This window comes from Sciurus carolinensis, chromosome 2 (genome assembly GCF_902686445.1).
Source record: "Sciurus carolinensis chromosome 2, mSciCar1.2, whole genome shotgun sequence".
NCBI lineage: Eukaryota > Metazoa > Chordata > Mammalia > Rodentia > Sciuridae > Sciurus > Sciurus carolinensis.
In genome coordinates, this window is record NC_062214.1 from 187616172 (window position 1) to 187636405 (window position 20234).

The 20234-nt window shown below is 37.8% G+C and overlaps 1 protein-coding gene across 2 annotated transcripts in view; it reads right to left on the reverse strand.

Moving 5' to 3' along the window:
- The window catches only part of Rps6ka5 (ribosomal protein S6 kinase A5), a 162115-nt gene that overhangs the window by 58360 nt on the left and 83521 nt on the right, over positions 1-20234 (reverse strand). The gene's annotated exons all lie outside the window — the stretch shown is intronic.

A 20234-nucleotide genomic window follows, 5' to 3' on the forward strand; every position in this document is an offset into this window, starting at 1 on the left:
TTAGGCAGCAGGTAGCCTTCCATTGTTTCTTCCAGCCCCAGGGTAAAAGCAATACAATGTGGCTGACCCAAAGCAGCAGAACAGAAAATTCCATTTCCCTTTCAGCTTGCCCTACTTTTCCCAAGGGGAATAATGAAATAGAAAATAAAGTGCTTACAGTAAGAAATAAGTAAGGGGACTAATTTAGGAAACAAACTACACTGATAATTCGCTCTAATTAAGACATTTACTGAAAAACTGGTAAATGAATGTTTATTAGGTTAACAAGTAAAGAGATTAATGTTAGAAAGATTCAAAGTCATACAGGATAATAAACCTGCAAAAAATTTTAAACTATATTTTCATCAGACACTAACTACTGCTATATTAACGTACATGTGTGTGTGAGAAACAAGTAACATCTAGAAAAGTCACAAATGTAGTATAAAGCATTTCTCCTGAAAAATCTGAAAAGCTTGTATCCCAAGTATATTCACTTATCAAGTTTACCACAGTTTGATAAAAGACAAAGAAAATTCTTCATGAACTCACAAACTTTTACTTTTATCTTATCCATTCCAGAAAGCAGATGCAACAGAATCACAGAATGCTAACTGTTAATTGTCTTGCAATACATTTTCAAAGCCCGTGTGAGCTAAAAGCATTTCCCTTCTAAGGTGTCTGTATTTTGCCAAGGGGTTTTAATTATATCTGAACACAAAGCTAATTAATAAAAAGGTGTAAAAGAACATAGCATTCCTGTGAACTAACAATGAATTTTGTCTCCGTTTACTTATTTACTTAAACCTAATACTGGTGTCAATGCATAAATGGTTTTCCTAGTCAGCCGAGGCACCCATCTACCCACTAACAAACTCCTGCACAGTTGGAATGTTAATCATTTCATCTTCCAGGGCCACTCAAGCAGAGCTGATCACTTCCTCATAAGTGAAGACTTCCACCACTGCAATTAGGTTGCTGGGACACAGAAAGTGCTTTATATTCCATTTACTGGGAAAACTGAGAAAAAGTAACTATAAACGGAAAGAGACAGACCTATAACAACATCAAGTGACCTTCTTTCTTCTTACTTTTAGAATAGATTAACCTTGGAGCCCAAGATAAAAACCTGAAATTCATAAATTAAGTAATGTTGTTTTCTAGGTATGTGTTATATACTTTTACAAGGTGTCAGTGAATACCCAGAGGGTCCAGGCTGTAAACAGTGGCCAAGTGGATGCCAAGGCTGCCAAAGAGACTTAACAGCAGAAGCTATTATGGACGTCGAGGTCGTCAAGAGTAAGTGCTATAAGTAATGGCAGAAATGTGAGAAAAGCACTTGGTACTCTGTCTTCATAATTCTGTGGTATATCTCATTATAGTTTTAATTTGCCAGTTTCCTAAATAATAAGGTTACCTAGCATCTTTATATGTCTTATTGAACACTTCCATATCTTCTGTTGTAAAATACCTGCTCAAGTGGTTTTTCTGGGTATGTGTGTGTGTGTGTGTGTGTGTGTGTGTGTGTGTGTGTGTTTGTGTCCTTGTGCCTATTTTGGTTTTCTCTTTTCTTTGAGATATAGTTCATACACCATGAAATTCACCCACTTTCAGTGTAAAACTCAATGGTGTTTAATTTATTCAGAGCTGTGCAACTACTACCATAGTCAACTACAGAACATTTTTTATTATCCACTACACCCCAGAAATTCTAATTCATCTGTTTTCTTTAGTTGTTTGTGCTTTTGATGTTAGGTGTAAGAAATCATTTTCAAAACCAATGTCATAAAAATTTGCCCCCATGTTTTCTTCTAAGACTTTTATAGTTTTAATTCTTCTCTTTAGTCTTTGATACATTTTGAGTTAACTTTTGTTTATGTTGGGAAGTATGGGTCCAATTTTCCATTTGCATGAAGCTATGCAGTTGTTTCGGCACCATTAGTTGAAAAGACCATTCTTTCTTCATTTGTCACTCTTGATGAAAAATCATTTAACTGTATAAGTGAGGATTTCTGAACTCATTTGACGGATCTATACTGATCTATATGTCTATTCTTACACCAGCACTATGCTCTATTACTGCAGTTTTACAGTGAACTCTGAAATAGGAATGAAGTCTTCCAACTTCATTCTCCCTTTTCAAAATATCTATAAACATATAGATGTTTTTGAGAAAGGTTGTGTTAAATCTATAAATCGATATATGAAGTACTGCCATCCTAACAAGTGTCTTTCAGTACATAAAGATGGGATGTCTTTCCATTTATTTATTCTTTCAATCTTCCAACAATGTGTTGTTTCATAGTTTTGTTAAATTTATTCACAAGTGTTTTGTTCTTTTTGCTTTTAAAGTAAATGGAAGTGTTTTCTTAATTTCATTTTCAGATTGTTCAATGCAAGTGTATAGAAACTCAGTCAATTTTTGCATGTTGATCTTATATTCACAATATAAATTTTCTTCCTTTCCTTCTGTGACCTTTTTGGCCTATGATGTTGAATGAAGTGGTAAAAGGGAATATTCTTCCTCTGTTCCTGATTGTAGGAGGGAAGCATTTGGTTTCTTATCATTAAATATTATGTTAGCTGTGGGGTTTTTTATAGATTCCTTTACCAGACTGAGGAAGTTTACTACTAATCTTACTTTGTTGAGTATTACTTTTTTTTTGTCATGAAGGAATGTTGAATTTTGTCAAATGCTTTTTCTTTGTCTATTGAGAGGACTATATGATTTTTGTCCTTTATTCTTCGGATAAGGTCTACTAAACTGATTGATTTGTGTTTATGAAACCAACCTTGCATTCCTAGGATAAATCTCACTTGGCCATGTTATATAATCCTTATTATACAAGTTGCTAGATTCAGTCTGACATAATTTTATTAAGTATTTTTGCATTTATACTCTTAAAAGAGATTTTGGTTTGAAGGTTTCTTGTGAAATTTTTGTCTGGTTTGGGAATTGAGGGAATACTGTTTTCATAAGATAATCTGGGAAGTGTTGTTTCCTCTTCTATTTTTTGGAAGAGCTTGTGAAGAACTGGTATTAATTGTTCTTTTAATGTTTGGTAACATTCACCAGTGAAGATGTTTGGGTCCTGGCTTTTCTTTGTATGTAGTTTTATTATAAGTAGTAGTACTTGTAGTAACAGTAGCATAGTATAGTCATAATAGTAATGATAATAACAACAGTTCAATATCTTTACTTGTCATAAGTCCACAGTTATATTTCTTCTTGAGTTCAAGTAGTTCATGTTCTTCTAGGAATTTCTTTATATAACATAATTTATCTAACATGAAACACTATGATAAAAACAAATTAACTGTATGTTGTTATACAGTTGTTCATGGTATTCTCTTACAATCCTCGTTAATTTTATAAGGTTTACAGGGATGTCCCTTCTTTCAAGATTTTACCAACTTAAACCTTTTTTCCTTGGTCAGTCTGGCTAAAGGTTTGTGAATTTGTTTATCTCCTCAAAGAACCACCTTTTGGTTTCACTGATTTTCTCTATTGTTTTCATATTCTTTATTTGATTAATTTTCCCCCAATCTTTATTATTTCCCTCCTTTCTGTGTGATATGGGCTGAGTTTGCTCCTTTTTGCAGTGTCTTAAGGTAAAATATTGGTTTACTGATTTGGGATCTTTCTTTTAAAAAATTTAGACAACTGTAGATATGAATTTCCCAACAAGCATTTCTTTATCCCAAAAGTTTGAGTAGGTAGTGTCTTCATTTTATCTCATCAAAATATTTTCTGATTAATTCCTTCTTTGGTATGTTGCTTATTTAGCGATATGTTGTTTAAGTTGCACATAACTGTGGATATTCTGAATTTCCTTTCTAATCCTATTATTTTATGGTGGAAGAATGTAACTCTTTATAATTTTAATCTTCTTGCATTTATTGACTTTTTAAAAATGGTCTGGTGTATGTTCTACCCTAGAGAACATCCCTATCCTAGAGAAAAATAAGTATTCTGCTATTGTTATTTACTGAGTTATTCTATAGATGTCTATTACGTCTAGGTAGATTTTAGTATTAATCAACTCTTCTCTTTCCTTGTTGATCATTCTCTTAATTAACATTTTAATTCATGTAGTAAATTTTTACTGCATTTTCTTCAGTTATTTTCTTAGTGGCTGTGCTATAACTTACTATATAACATTAACTTAGAAACAGTATAAAATTTATACTAACTTATTTCCAGTGATATATTGGAAATTAATTCTATGTAGCTCTATTCTCTTCCTCCTCTTTGTTCTATTAATGTTAGACACAATATACAATTGCATACCATTGGCCTTCTTTTCTAGGGTTCCATATCCATGAATTTAACCAATTGCAAACTGAAAATATTCAGAAAAAAACTGTCTATATTGAACATAAGCAGACTTTATTTTTCTTGTTACCATTCCCTAAACAAAACAGTATAACAATCATTTTTGTAGCAATTATAAGGTATTAGGTATTATAAGCAACCTAGAGATCACTTAAATTATAAAGGGATGTGTGCATAGTTCATATGCTAATAGAGTAATAGGGCTGCTCTTTTGAATGTGATTCTTGGCAAAATTACCTTTACCTCCTTCCTTTGCTCTTTTGCAAACTGTTGCCCTTCCCTATTCCTTTTGAAAGGGTGTGCCCCTCTCTCTTTCGCCCTGCATTCTAAATTCTAAGATTAGGTAATTGCTAAATTGTCTATCTTTAGATTTACGGAAGCAAGAACATCTGGTGAACTTGGTAATGCCCCACTATAGCATGGTGTTCAGTGCATCGATTAACACCCACCATATTAACTGCAGTGAAGTTTAATTTGCAGAAAATCTCTTAATGTTAGACAAAGTTCAACTATACACAGCTGGCCTGCTCTATCTGTGGATTCCACATCCACTGGTTCAACCAATAGCATACTAAAAATAGTAAGCCAAAATTTACTTATTTGTAAATTGCAGGCACTACCCCAAGAGGTTGAGGTCAAAGTAGCTTTGCACCTGAGTTCCCCAAGGTGAAGCTTGGAGGTTGACAGCTCCTCCATCTTCCAAGATGCTGGCCCTTGAATAAACCTGATTCCTTCAACTCATCTCCCACATATTGGCTTTTAAATGGTGAGCTGGTGGGACCTTATTCCAGTAACCAACCTACACCCTTTTATATAGGGATATGGACATCTTTTGTTCTGATCTGTGAAGGGTCCTAGAATCAATAACCCATGGACACCAAGGGTGACCATATGTTGAAAGCCTGACAATACTACTATAATTATTACTTTATGAAATTTTGTCTTTCAAAGAAGTTGAAAGAAGAGAGCAAGTACATATTTATAGTTTGTTATTTCAGTCTTCCTAGTTACCATTTCTGATTCTCTTCTTTTTGGGGGATTCTATTCTAAAGTCTATTTGATCTGCAGCATGCTCCCATATTGCTCCTCAGAAAGCAGAATCCTGGGCATCTTTACTCTTTTCTGATTGGTTAGGCTGTCTGCCTCTGCAGGTATTACAAACAGCCACTAGGCTCCATTAATTGCTGGCTGATGGCTCTGCTGTTTCCATTAATACTCTGGGGCATAAATTATTCCACACTCTGATCCTATACATTCAGGACCCTTAACAAGAATTTGAGGTTGGCTCTGACCCTGGGAGGACCCTCCTGAGGTGTCCACATCTGACAGTCTACCTTGTTGGTTTAATAGAGTTACCAGACTCCTCTCAGGTGCTCACTGCCAGGATCCCTCCCCCCACCAAAGCACGTGTAGTTTTGAACTTTCCAGATACTCTATTTTACATACAGTTAGTTCTTTGGGTGAAAGTTTCAGATGACTGTTATTATAAACTGCCATTCCCCTTGTGGATTAAAAAAAAAACAAAACTGTGAGCCATTGTTCTGGAGTTAGGGGTGAGAACTGTGGCCCACTTCTCTTGGAGTGACATTCCTGTTTTATTCGGAGGCTGCTGGGTGAGCACAGTAGCTTCTGGCCATCTCTGCCAGCTTTCCCTACCTCCATGGAGCCTCATTCTGCTAGCGGAGTGTGCAGGGATGATCAGTTTCATATTCTCAGCTTGCCAAGCCATGGACAGAGCTCCTGCCCTGGCAGTGGGGGCTGGTGAAGGAAAGGATCTCCCAACCTCTCAGCCTCACTTGTCAAAAGTGTAGGCAGTGTAACTCAGAGCTGGTGGGTACCAAGTGCTGGTGGCCTGGCTCTTCTGGTGAGATCCTGTATCCCTAGACAGGGGCCTGCGGGAAGGAGTCCCACTTCAGGCCATGGCACTTCAGTCTTGGTGGTAAGCCATGCCTCAAGTGCCATCTACTGGCTACTCTTACTCAAATTTAGAGTTTATTAGATTTTTCTTGAATAAATGTTCCTTTGTTGGCTGTATGCCTACCCTTAAACTCCCAGAGACGTTTAATGGCTGTTTCAATAGCTTTCCTGCAGAGTATGTCTAGAGAGCTCCTCACGCTCCACTCTACGAGTAGGACCTCTAGTTTTCCTTTCTTAAAACAAATTTTTAAAATATATTTCAGTAGTTGATTAACCTTTATTTTATTCATTTATTTATATGCAGTGCTAAGAATTGAACCCAGTGCCTCACGTATGGTAGGCAAGCGCTCTACCACTGAGTCACAAATCCGGTCCTGATTTTCCTTTTTTGTTATTAATTTGAAGGCATTCTTATATATTTTAGATACAAATCCTTTTTGGGTATGTATATGGCAAATATTATCTCTGACTTTGCAACTGACATTTTAATTTTCTTAAACATTTCTCTTGGTGAGTTGAAATTGTTTAAATTTGATTAAAATCAATCCCTGCCCCTGTTAGTGTTTTGAGGAATCTTTGCTTATCCTAAAGTCAAAAATTTTCTCTAATTTCTTGTCAAAGCTTTTATATTTTCTGTCAGCTTTTATATTTAAAATCTTTCTGCTTCAAATTATTTTTTGTGTTCAGAGTGAAGTAGGGCTGGAATTTGCTTTTTTTCCATACTACCCAGTTATTTTACATACATATTTGGTTGTTCCAGGACAATCTGAAGAAGAAATTTGTTTCACCTTTGAAACTGCTTTGGCACATATGTGAAAAACTGACTGACCACATAAATGTGAGTCTATCCAGAGTTCTGTTATACTCTATTGATCCATGTCATATCATACTATATACTACCGTCTCAATTACTGCAACGTTGTAGTAGGTTTTGAAATCAGATTGTTTAATCAGATTGTTTAATTCCCTCCTTATTGTTTTATTGTAGAGCCAGCTCTTCAATTTCTGTAGAAAGAAAAGGACTTGGATTTTGATTTGGGCAATTTTACATTTATAGTTCCTTAGTTGGGGAACTGACCCCTTTAAGCAGCTTTCTGTTACTGTAACAAATACCTGAAATAAATGACTTACAAGGAGGAAAGGTTTATTTTGGTCCATAGTTCCAGAGGTTTTGGTTCATGGTCGTTGAACCCTGTCACCTTTGGGCCTATGGTGGGGCAGCACATCTGTCACCTTTGGGCCTATGGTGGGGCAGCACATCATGGCAGGGAACATGCAATGGAGAACCTTATTCACCCAGTGGTGGCCATAAAGTGAAAAGAGAGGCAGAAGAGGGAATGGTAGTAGAGAGGTAAGGTGTCCCAACACTGCACTTTAAGCACACACCCAATGATCTAAAACCTCCCACTAGGTCTCACCTCTTAATGTTTTCACCACCTTCCAATAGCATTAGGCTGAGAACTAACCCTTTAACCCATGGGCTTTCGGGGATATTTAAATCCACACCACAGCACTAACATTTTAACAATATTGAATTTATCAACCACGAATATAGTAACTTTCTCCAATAAGCAGGTATTCTTTAACTTCTCTCAGCAATGTATTCTAAAGTAGAGTAAATTTATTCCTAAGTATTCTGTTTTTAAAAATATATACTATAAAGAATATTTGAAAAGTTTACATTCTAGTTATCTGATGTTAGATCAAAATATAATTGTACCTTTTTGGTTTTTATTTTGAAACAATTTTAAGTTTACAGAAAAGCTTTAAGTAAAGAACATAGAACTTTTTTCTTTTTAAATTTTATTTATTTATTTTTTAGAACTTTTTTCATGAACCATTTAAAGTCCCCAACTTGGCAGCCCATCATTCGTATATACTTGAAGTTGTATTTCAAACCACAACACAATCATTACAAAGTAAGAAAATTAACATGAATATATCATTATCATCTGGGGCTGGGGTTGTGGCTTACTGATGGAGTGCTTGCCTAGCATATGTGAGGCGCTGGGTTCGATCCTCAGCGCCACATAAAAATTTAATAATAAAATAAAGTTACTGTATCCATCTACAACTAAAAAATATTTTAAAAAACATAGCATTATCATCTAATCCTCAGATCTAAACTCAAGTCTCTCAAGTTGTTCCCCAAATATCTTCATAGAAAATGGATCCAATTCAGAACCAAGCATTAACTTTAGTTGACATATTTTGTTTAAATGGTAACAATTCCTCCATCTTTCCTTGACTTCCATAATCTTAACACTTTTGAAGACTCCTCACAATGTGAGTTTGTCTCCTTATAGCCACCACCATATTCAGGTGTGTAACTCTGGGAGGAAAATTATGAAAGTGACACTGTGTCCTTGTTGTGGCACATTCTATTATCAATGACTTGACTTGGACCAATTGATTAAGGTATTGTCTCCTTGGTTCCTCTACCATCCAGAGTACATATTTCACCTTGTGATTAAAAAAGTAATCTGGGAGAGGCAGCTTGAAATTACATAATGGTTCCAAGCCTCATCAAACATTTGGTTTATTTATTTATATCTGAGTGAATGCATGGTTTTCTATTTTATTCAAGTAGCTGAACTGTTCTACTATCACTCATTTTTATTCTGGGTATGTGCTTCTTATTGCTAAGGCATGGCACTGCTGTCATTTTGATGGAAACCTTGTGGTATTTACATCCATGTACCCTGGGAGGAATTTAACTCCAAACTCCATCTCCCTTGAGGTGAGGAGCTGCTGAGCCTTCCAGCTGTTGCTTTGTGTGGCTCCTGAGACTGTCCTCCCACACGTTCATGCAACTGCTAGGAGAAAATACAGACTCAACACTCCTAGTTCGTTGGAACAGGTACCATCTTCCTTCACCAGACCCCAAAGCTCAAGAAATAAAATGTTCTAGGTTCCCTCTCCTCCCCCACCTGCAACTACTCCATCCCCCTTACTCCAACTTCTGACTCTTCATCCAGGTAGGACTGCCATTTCAGGAATATATTTTTACTTCTTATTTTGCATATTCTTGGAGAGAAATATTTTCCTCTTTAGAAAGGACGGTAATGCGATCATTAAGAACACAGGTCTTCGATAGCAGGAAGTCCTAAAGGGTAGTCCTAGCTATACCCTTCATCAGTGGATGACTGAGCAAGTTACTTAATCTTTCTGAATCTAAATCCATATTAAAAGAACCTTCCTAGGGTCTGTCCATTTCATCAATAGCTATCTGAGCCTTTATTAAGTAAGTCACTCATTGAGGCACTGCATGTACAGCACTGAACAAAACAGGTAAAAATCTCTAGCCAAGTGAAGTTAGTGAAAAGACAGAATCATAAATAAACCAGCCATCATTGGAAGGTCATGATTATGATGGAAAAATAACCCAGATAGAAGGGGGTAGGGAATACCAAGGTAGAGATGAGGAAGGATTCTAAATGAGAGTGGTCAGTACAGGCCTTACCAAGGTGACTTCTGAACAAATACTTTAGGCATATATATGAGCTAAGCAGATATTTTGGGGAAGAAGGTTCCAGGCAGAAGTTACCAACTAGTGCAGAGACCCTGAGGAAGGAGGACACTGGTATATTCAAAGATCAGAGAGGAGACCAGTATGGTTATAACAGAACAAAGGAGAGGAGGAGTCAAGGTCACAGAGATAACTGAATTAGGGCAGAGGGACAGGCTGGAAAGGGCCTGGCAGACCATTATTTGGTCTATTCTATATGCCATTATTGCATGACATGCTGTAGTCAATGTGAATACAGGGGCCCTGGCCACTGTCAGGATTTCATCACCTACTCTGAATGAAATGGGAGTCTTTGGAAGGTTCTGGAGAGGAGATTGATATGACACGACTCCTTTTTTTTTTACATGACACCTTCTAATAGGATCAATGGCTGTGGTTGCTGAGTTGAGAACTAAGGGTGGAAGCAGGAGGTCACTGCAATCAGTAAGGGGAGAGAGGATGGTGGCTCGGAGGAAGCGACAGCAGTGGTGGAGGTAAGGGCAGCCCTGCCTGAGCAACTGGAGGTGGAGCTGGTTCACCTGAGAGGGGAAAGCACTGAAGGCATGATGGGGGTTCACAGCCAGATGTGAGGAATGCACAGTGCTGACAAAGAGCACGGCAGCTATCACCGTCGTCATAATCACCACTTTGAGTTACACATGTTAAGAGTGGTAAGACAGCTCTATAGGGACCCTCTCAGGAAGGAAGAAAGACTTCTATGGCCAATTTTATAGTATGAAGAGGAGGTTCCATGAACCAGCCCGAAAAGAGCTTCATGTAAATTCCTTGAAATCATGTGGCACTGTTTTGAGTACACGGATGCACATGTGCATTCTTCTAAGAGAGCGTTCACAACTTTTATAAAATCTCCAAGGATGGACTGGGAGATAGCTAAGTGGGAGCATGTGCTTAACATGAGCGAGGTCCTAGTTCAACACCTAGAACCATGTAAAAAATAACATTAGATTAAAAACGTTTAATGTTTTTATTAGTACATTATAGTACATTATAATATTGGGGTTCATTTTGACATAATTATACATGCATGGGATATAATCCACTTTAGTTCCTAGTACTTCCTTTTTCCTTCCCCTCCTCCCTCCCCCTGTTCCCCTTCCTCTACTTTACATCTTCCTTCTCTTCACAGTTTTTTTTTTTTAATTGGTGCTTTACAGATATACATAAAGGTGAAATTCACTGTGGTATATTTATACGTGTATGTGCATAATTTGATCAATTTCATTCTACTGTTCTTCCCTTTTCCCATTTCTCCTTCCTCCCCCCATCTATCCCCTTCATTTACTCCCCTGATCTCCCTTCTATTTTCATGGAATTCCCTGGCCCCCCTTTTTTTCTCATTTTGTTATAGCTTTCACATATGAGAGAAAACATCCGACCTTTGCCTTTCTGAGTCTGGCTGATTTTACTTAACATGATGTTCTCTAGTTTCATCCACTTACCATAAAATAACATAATTTCATTCTTCTTTATGGCTGAATAAAATTCCACTGTGTATATATGTTGATGGGCATCTGGGATGGCTCCATAACTTGGCTACTGTAGCTTGCATTTCAATAAACATTGATGTGCCTGTATTACTACAGTATACTCATCCTAATTCTTTTGGATAAATACTAAGGAGGGAGATAGCTGGGTCATATGGTGGCTCCATTCCTAGTCTTTTGCAGAAACTCCATACTGCTTTCCAAAGTGGGTATACTAATTTGTAGTGTCAAAAATGTACGAGTGTATCCTTCCCTGACATCCTTGTGAACTGTTGTTATTGTTTTATTCTTAATGATTGCCATTCTAACTGGAGTGAGATAAAATCTCCATGAGGTTTGGATTTGCAATTCCCTGATCACTGGAGATGTTGAACATTTTTTCATAGATTGGTTGGTTATTTATTTATTTGTTATTAAGTCTTTCTAGTTCTTTATATATTCTGGATATCAATCCTCTTGTCAGAGGAGTGAGGGCAAAGATCTTCTCCCATAAACGTAGGCTCTCTTCACATTCTTAATTGTGTCCTTTGCTGTGCAGAAGTTTTTTAATTTGATGCCACCCAATGATTGATTTTTTGTTTTATTTCTTGAGGTTTAGGGTCTGGTTAAGGAAGATGGCACCTGTTCCAATAAATTAGGAGTGTGGAGTCTATATTTTCTTCTAGCAGTTGCAAAGTTCCTGGTCTAATTCCTAGGAATTTGATTCACTTTGATTTAACTTTTGTGCAGGATTAGAGATAGGGATATAGTTTCAATCTTCTACATATGGATATCTAGTTTTACTAGCACCATTTGTTAAAAAGGCTATCTTTTCTTCTAATGTGTTTTTGGCATCTTTGTTGTGTATCAGATGACTATCTATGTGGCCATATCTCTGTGTCTTCTATTCCATTCCACTGGTCTTCCTGTCTGTTTTGATGTCAATACCATGCTGTTTTTGTTATTATAGCTCTGTAGTATAATTTGAGATCGGGTATTATGATGTCTCCACCATCACTCTTCTTGTTCAGGATTGCTTTGGCTTTTCTGGGTCTTTTATTTTTCTAAATGAATTTTAGGATTTTTTTAAAGTTCTGTTAAAAATGCCATTGGTATTTTGATGGGGATTGCACTAAATCTGTATAATGCTTTTGGTAGTATTGCTATTTTGACAATATTAATTCTGCATATCTAAGAACATGGAAGGTCTTACCATCTTCTATCCACTTCAATTTCTTTCTTCCATGTTCTACAGTTTTCATTATAGAGGTCTTTTACTTCCATGGTTAGATTTATTCCCAAGGTTTTTTTTTTTTTTTTGGCAGTTATTATGAATGGGACAGTTTTCCTGATTTCTTTTTCAGCACATTCATTAGGAAAGTGATATTCTCTGTACAACAAACTCAAGGTCAACATCATACTGAATGGAGAAAAACTGAAAACATTTACTCTAAAATAAGGAAAAAAACCAAGGATGTTCACTCTTACCACTCATATTCAACACAGTTCTTAAAACTCTAGCTAGAGTAATCAGACAAGAAAAGGAAATTAAAGGGATATACTAGGAAAAGAAGTCGAATTATCTCTGCTAGCTGATGATATTACCTTGTATCTAGAAGACCCAAGAAAACTCTACCAGAACATTTCTAGAGCTGATAAATTCTGTTAAGTAGCAGGATATAAGATCAACATAAAAAAAATTCTTAAATAAGATTCTCCAAGGAATTTTGTAATCCAAACCAACTACAAAGAGCACCTTAAATACAGTATAACTCCGAATGGAAAAGTTTCTAATGAGTTTATTGACTAAGAAACCAGCGAGTGTTGACGGACAGCACATGGGAACGTCTGGGAGCGAGCAGTCCTCTACCACTCTTCCCTAAGTGCCACACAGACGTGGGATCATCCGCAGCATTCACACCCAGGGTCACTCGTCCCTGAGTGCTGAGCTTACTTATCCCTGTCTTCACCCCTGCCTGGCATGGCTACCCTAGAGCTTAAATGTAATCAGAATTAGACAGGGGAGGCTGGAAGCTGAAGAAGAGTGAGTTGCAGCAAGGGCTTTTCATTTCCAATAAGCTCTGATGACAGAGGATATGCCGAAGCTGCATCTCTGGTATCTTTACATCTCTCTGTTCATCAGGAGCTGAAGCAAGTGTAGGGAAAGGTCAGGGCTCGCCCTGGAAACTCATCAGGCAATGAAACAACCAAGACAAAACAAGGAGAAGACTGTCTTGGATATTATCAAATTTGAGTTCAATTTTGAAGTTTTTATTCTCTCAAAAGAAGCAACAGAAGCAGAAATACAGGCAAATTCTGGGCCAGAGTCACCGGTGACTTCAAAATGGTCAGTAACATCACAAGCTGCTAGATTCTCACTGACATCAAGAGGATGAGTCTTCTCCACTTTATAATTCAAGGAAGCCATCGTCATACCTTTCCAGCTGAACACAAATTACACTGCTTCACATAAAAGATGTATTAAGCAGCTCAGGCTAAATGACCTGAGTGAAAGTTGCCTACAGCTAGAACTATTTAAGGTACAACCTGCCTGGTGGGTTTTGACCCATGCCAATGCATGTACCCTGAAGAGCTCATCTGAGAGAATGACGAACCACTTACATTTCTAGAAATTCCTTCTCAAGTTTTTGACAATTTTTTCCCACAAGTTGCAACTTGATCATTTCTTTTAATTTTTAAACCAATGGTGTTTTTATTCTTTTTGCTATAGGAAAGCTGTCAGAAATAGCATGAGGTTGCTCAGTTTTTATTGATATTCCTTAAGCTTTTTGCCTCTGTGGAAAGACAACAAAAATGGACTGAGTAGCACTGTCGATACACCCCTGGGTACTGATGTTTCTTACAGAAGCAGCATCTTCATAACCCCAGAGAATCAGAGAGAGGGGAAAGGACTGCTGAAAGAGAAGAACCAAGTAATATTACCAAGGGTTTTGGGTTACCCTCCTTAAAATCTGAATCTTAACATACATCCACCACTGCTTCTGAGGCTAGACAAATAATAATATAGCTACAGATACCAGGCATTTATTCTGTGCCTGTTCTATTTCGGCATAATAAATTTGATCCTCATAAACAATGCTATTAAGTAGAAACTATTAAAATAATAAGCTGGGTATGGTGTTGCATGCCTGGGAGGTGGAAGCAGGAGGGCCACAAGTTTAAGGTCAGCCTGAGCAACTTAGCAAGACCCTGTCTCAAAAAAAAAACTTAAAAAGGATTGAGGATGTAGCTCAATGATAAAGTGTCCCTGGTTCAATTCCTGAACCAGGAAAAAAAAAGAAAAGAAATAATAATAGTATAATCCTCAGAGAAAATATGACAATTGCTAGAGAAAAGTAACACGTGGGAGAGGTTAAATAAATGCTCCACAGCTGCACAGTTTACTAACTGGAGGAATAAGGACAGTGAGTGGAAGCATCTGGCTCCGCCATGACTTCCCAGGTCCCTTCCGGTTGGTCTTCTCCCCTTCTGACATGACTACACTGCTGCTTATTAAAACACCCTCATCAGGCATTGGTCTTGCTAATCAATGTCAGAAAAAAATGCCTTCAAAGCAATAATTATGTCCTTTGACTCTTTAAATGACTTATAGCCAACATAAAAGATATTTTAAATACATATTTGGTCATATAATTTCACTATCTTAGGGATTTTTCCCAATTAAAGTTTTGAAGACTCATCAGAATATTACAGATCTTGAGAGCAGATGTTTGATTGGGTTCATACTGAGTTGTTATTTTAATGGCTAGAGTAAACAATTAGTTTAAACCTTTTCTAGAAATGTGCCAAACTAAAATTATGATTGACAGATTTCATGGCATAGAACTTAAGCAATTTATATCGTGTTGCTGTGTAATCCAGCTATTTTCTTGAGAAAAGGACTTGGCCTTGTCGGCAGAAATATCTACAAACTTGCAGAAATCTCCTTAATTTTTACTAAGCTATTTTAACCCACTTGCCCATTAAAGCAGATGAATCTGAATTTATCAACAAAGAACTACATTCATGGTTCTTGCCAAAATTTAGAACCTCAAATGGTCTACAGACCAAATATCATCCAAAATTCAGTTGTGAAAAATAGTGCATACAAAGGGCAATACGGTACTCTACACCCTTCTGAATATACCCTTGTGGCTCTGGACAAAGAGCAGCAGAACACCACAAACCTGGACAACACTGTTTTGGAAAAAACTACTCTGTCATCTTGTTCCAAAGGCTTCTAGTAGGAAGCCTAAGTAGTGATATGAAAGTGCTATGTTTGGGAAGTCTGGTGAAAGCTGTCCATCACGTCATACAGTGGCTCCTAAAGGAAGCCCTATTAAGACAGTTTCTCCTAGGTCACAATGCTTCACTTAGGGACTTAAAAAAAAAACCTCTTGATATGAAATTCTAAGAAAAATGCAAAGTTCAGTACAAGGAATCCCCATATGCTCATTATGAAGTTCACCAATTGTTTCCATTTTGCTTCTTTTGCTTTAGTATTATCTTTCTCTGTCCTGTTCTGTTTTCACACATGGCACAAACATTTCCTGACCCACATTCCTAACTACCTCAGCATGCATCTCCCAGGACGTGCTCTGACACACCCACAATATCATTATCAATATCAGAGCATTCAATTAGGTAAAAGTACTATTACCTAATCTATACTCCTTTTCAAGTTTTATCGTTTGCCTAATAATGCTCATTCAGTCCAGGATCTAGTTAAAGATCATACAATGCATTTGGAATGACATCATTTGTCTGGAACTTTCTTTCCTTCTTTCTTGATCTTGACACTTCTGAAGAAGAGAGGCCTGTTATTTTGTGGACCAACCTTGATTTGGGTTTTGTGTGATGTTTCCTCACGATTAGATGCAGGTTGTAGATTCTTGGCTAATACTGATGGAATGATGTTACCCTTCTTAGAACAAATCAGGAGTTCTTCTCCCCAACACTGGAGTTACTGGTCACATCAGTAGTGCAGAGTCATGAGAGTGGCATTTGCCAGGCTTCTCCACCATAAAGTCATTATGTTTTCCTTTGTAATTAACTGGCAAATTGGGGGGTGATCAATTGAGACTATGTAACAAAATATCCTGCTCCTCAACCAAGTATTGCTCCCTCTTTCTGGCAGGAGCATGGTTGTTGAATTCCATCGCTCCCCTGCCTCTCAGTTGGCTTTCTCCCAGGAGGAAGAGCTTTCCCTTCGCCCCATTTATTGCTCTTTCCTTTCTAGCACAACGAGATGTTCTAGTTTCATCTTGTACTCTTCTAGGCTTTATTTTAATACAGCCACCACTGATAGATCGTTATCACTTTACAGCAAAACACTTTACATAGATCATTCCACTTAAGCCAGACGACCGCAGGGAAGTGGGACAGCAAAGGGCCCGAGAGATTAAGTGCTGTGTCTAGGATTCTGCAGCTAGGAAACGCTGAAACCCAGAGGTGAACTCAAGCTAGTACTCAAGTAAAAATCACGGAAATAAAAATGCAGGTTTGCAAAGGAGCAAGTAGATTTATTTAAATATGGCATTTGCAGGTAAATGCATGGAACTAGAAAATATTGTGCTAGTGAAATAAGTCACTCCCAAAAAACCAAAGGCCTAATGTTTTCTGATAAGGGGATGTTGATCCATAGTGGGGGGTGGGTAGGGGAGAATAAAGGAACTTTGCATTGTATAAAGGGGGTCAGGGGAGGGTGGAGCAGTGGGGAGGGGGAGGATGGTAGATTGAGACAGACATTATTACCCTCTCTACATGTATGATTACACTACTGGTGTGACTCCGCATTTAAAAGAAAAAAAAAAAAAGGGAAAAAAAATAGTTCAGCTTGGCTGGAGCCTGGATATCAGAGCACAATAGTGGGAGTGTGGCTGGGAAAGACAGGCCGAGACTGGGTCAGACTGTTCTAAAAGCCTGACTATGGAGTTGAGACTGTCTTGTCAAGTAAACAGAAGTCACTTGGAGATTTAAAGGAGCGGTGTTCCAATTATGACTATGCAGTAAGAAGACTAATTAGTAGTATCTTTAAAGGATGGACTGGAAAGGATTGAGAGAGGTGAAACAAATAGACATTACAACTATTTATGATTTTCAGTTATTAAAAATAGAGTTGCTTCTCTCCTGACACACCCAGAAAATCAATACCTCTGGCCTGAACTGTGTGCTGAAGTCCCGTGGTTCCTCCACCTAATAGCCATAAGGCCGTGGGCACCTTTCACAGAGACCACAATCCATCCCATAAGTGCTGCATATAAGGAGCGCATGAGATAGGTCTGAAAAATGCCAGGAGTGCTGCCCGATTATAAATACTGAAAAATCTAAAAATTACAGTAAGAAATATCGGCCATCTTCATCTCAAATGACTCTGTGGTTCTAGACACAGGAATCTAGGATTTTCTGGCCTATAGATAACCTTGATTGAATAATAAAAATAAGAAAATAATGCCACAAGAAATGCCCTGGTGTGTGTGTGTGTGTGTGTGTGTGTATATATATACACACACACACACTACATGGGCAGGTATAGAATGGTAGGACACATTCCTAAAACTGGAATGGTGAGTTACAAAATACCTGCATATTAAATTTTGATAACTGCTGTCAATTTTTAAAAATATTTTTTAAGTTGTCAATGGATCTTTTAATTAATTTATTTATATGTGGTGCTCAGTAATCAAACCCAGAGCCTCACGTGTGCCCCGCATGCGATCTACCACTGAGCCACAACCCCAGGCCTCTGCTGTCAATTTTTGATAAGCACTTTGCTTAAAAATGTTCAAGTCATTTATATCCCACACCAACAGTGAATGCATGTCTTTTAAAAAGTTCAAACTCTTGCTATTATCAATATCTTTAATATTTGTCGGTCTAATAGGAAATTCCAAGATATTTAAGGTTCAAAATAAAGGAGAGGAAAAGAAAATCTTAGAGTCTGCTGCAGCTGGACTGGATATATTTTCAGTGAGGTAGAAAAAAATCACCTCTGCCAGAGAGGAAGATAGTGATGGGCTGTGGGTCCAAGAAGCAAGAAAGGCTGGAAAGTTCATATGCAGTTCATGAGAGAAGAGTAAAACACCTGCTAACCTTCCAGGAAGTTCTGTTAAGACTGTCAGCATGGATTTCATGCCAGACCCAAGAGACACATTTTGTTGACATAGGAGGAAAGCTTAGCAACCTGGTATTGGAAATAAGAGATCAAATGTGATCCAAGTTGACAGCAGTGTCAGGCGAGGGGGGAGATCAGAGAGTGAGCACTTTCAGGGTACCAGCAAGGCAGAGTCCAGGTGAGTAAGGATGCACATGGAACTCAAAGGCAGAGGAGAGAGGAACAGGAAGGTAAGGAAGGGTTCAAAGAGGATTCAGGAGCTGCTTGGGGAGTGAAAGAAAGGGGAGAAGGAAGATCATGGCCAGGGAACACATCTGGTTTGACCAAGGCCCAGTGTGGAGCTATACTTATTTCAGAATGGCTAATGTGAAGTAAAAGGTCAAGGTGGTAGAGATCAAAGATGTTTGTCACGGAGTTGTACTGGTTATCAACACTGCTACTAGAATTGTGGGAGGTGACAGAAGGAAACTGCAGGCAAAGGAAACCAAGCCTAATGAGCAAGTCGTTGGAAAGGCATGAATGTGTCCCAGGGGTCAGTAAATGACAGAACTGAGGGCAGGGGTGAGAAAGGTGCCCAGGAAAACCAGAACTCCATTGACAATTAACTACTGAAAATGACGTTTAGCCGCCATCACTTCGTTGAGTGCAAGGAGCAGAATGGGAGGATGGTCTTCCGTGAAAGGGGCTGCTGGGAAGCAACCCTGTTTGAGGACAGAGGTTTTATTTAGGACGAAAGGACAATAAAGCACACTTGTTAGGATTCGGGTACCTGTGCACACAGGGACACTCACGAAGCACAGGGAAAGGGTTAGTAGAAGACGAGGGACAGAGGATGTGTACGTAGGAAAGAATGAAATAAATCAGTAAGTTAAAAAATCTCCGAAGTTCTAAAACAGCAGGTGCACACAAAATGAAGCTTTATAGTGAGTTCACTGTCACATTCATGCCTAATTACATATTTTATATTTTATTCTACAAGCTGATTTAAATGTATTCTGACAGAAAGTCAAGTTGAAATTTGGCACTGATGAGACAGGCTTTAAAGTCCTAGGGCGATTTTCCCACTTGCAGACACAGGGGCTGACACTAGCAAATATAAGGTACTATAATATTCATTGCAAGAAATGAATAAATGTGCAAGAGCCCAATTACTTGCGCTGTGCTGCAAAGGAGTCGTAGGGTATAGTTCATCTCAAGGTTTCGCACTGATAAAATACAAAGAAATTATAAGATGTTGTAATTGCTAAAAACTGCAACCGAAAGGGGCCAGTGGGCAGCAGAAAGGAAGGGGGAAGGAAAAGGGAACCTGTAGTGACATGGCAAGAAAATCTTTCCTAACAGCCATGTTCTTATATTCTGATCCCTTCTCCTAAGAAAGTTCAGAATAAATCTTAAGACTTAGTCTGTTTATAACTGAAGAACAAAAGAGGGGCATTAATATTAATAGTCCAACTTCAAGACAATAAATGGACAGGGACAGAGTGCTTGCCTAGCAGGCACAAGGCCCTGAGTTCAATCCCCAGCACCACCAAAACCAAAAACAAAAATTAGAAATAAATAGGGAATAAACCTGTATATATCCTCTGAAGATGTCAAATTTCATCAATTGTGACTCTTCCAAAAAGCAGTGACCAATTTATAATTACATTGAAATTTATTTGTAGTCCTTAACAGTGGAATACCTCATATGATCCTTGTATTGATGGTTGGTCCCTTGATTAAACTAAAGGGTATTTCTTTGTTATATGAATGATTATATCTCAATTCTTTCATATTTGTTAAATTGTGTTTTGCAAATAGAATGACTCATATTCTATAGCTGCAAATTATTAATATAAATGCTTCTAATTCCCATGTAATATTGTCATGAGGACTAAACGAGCTATCAAGGATAAA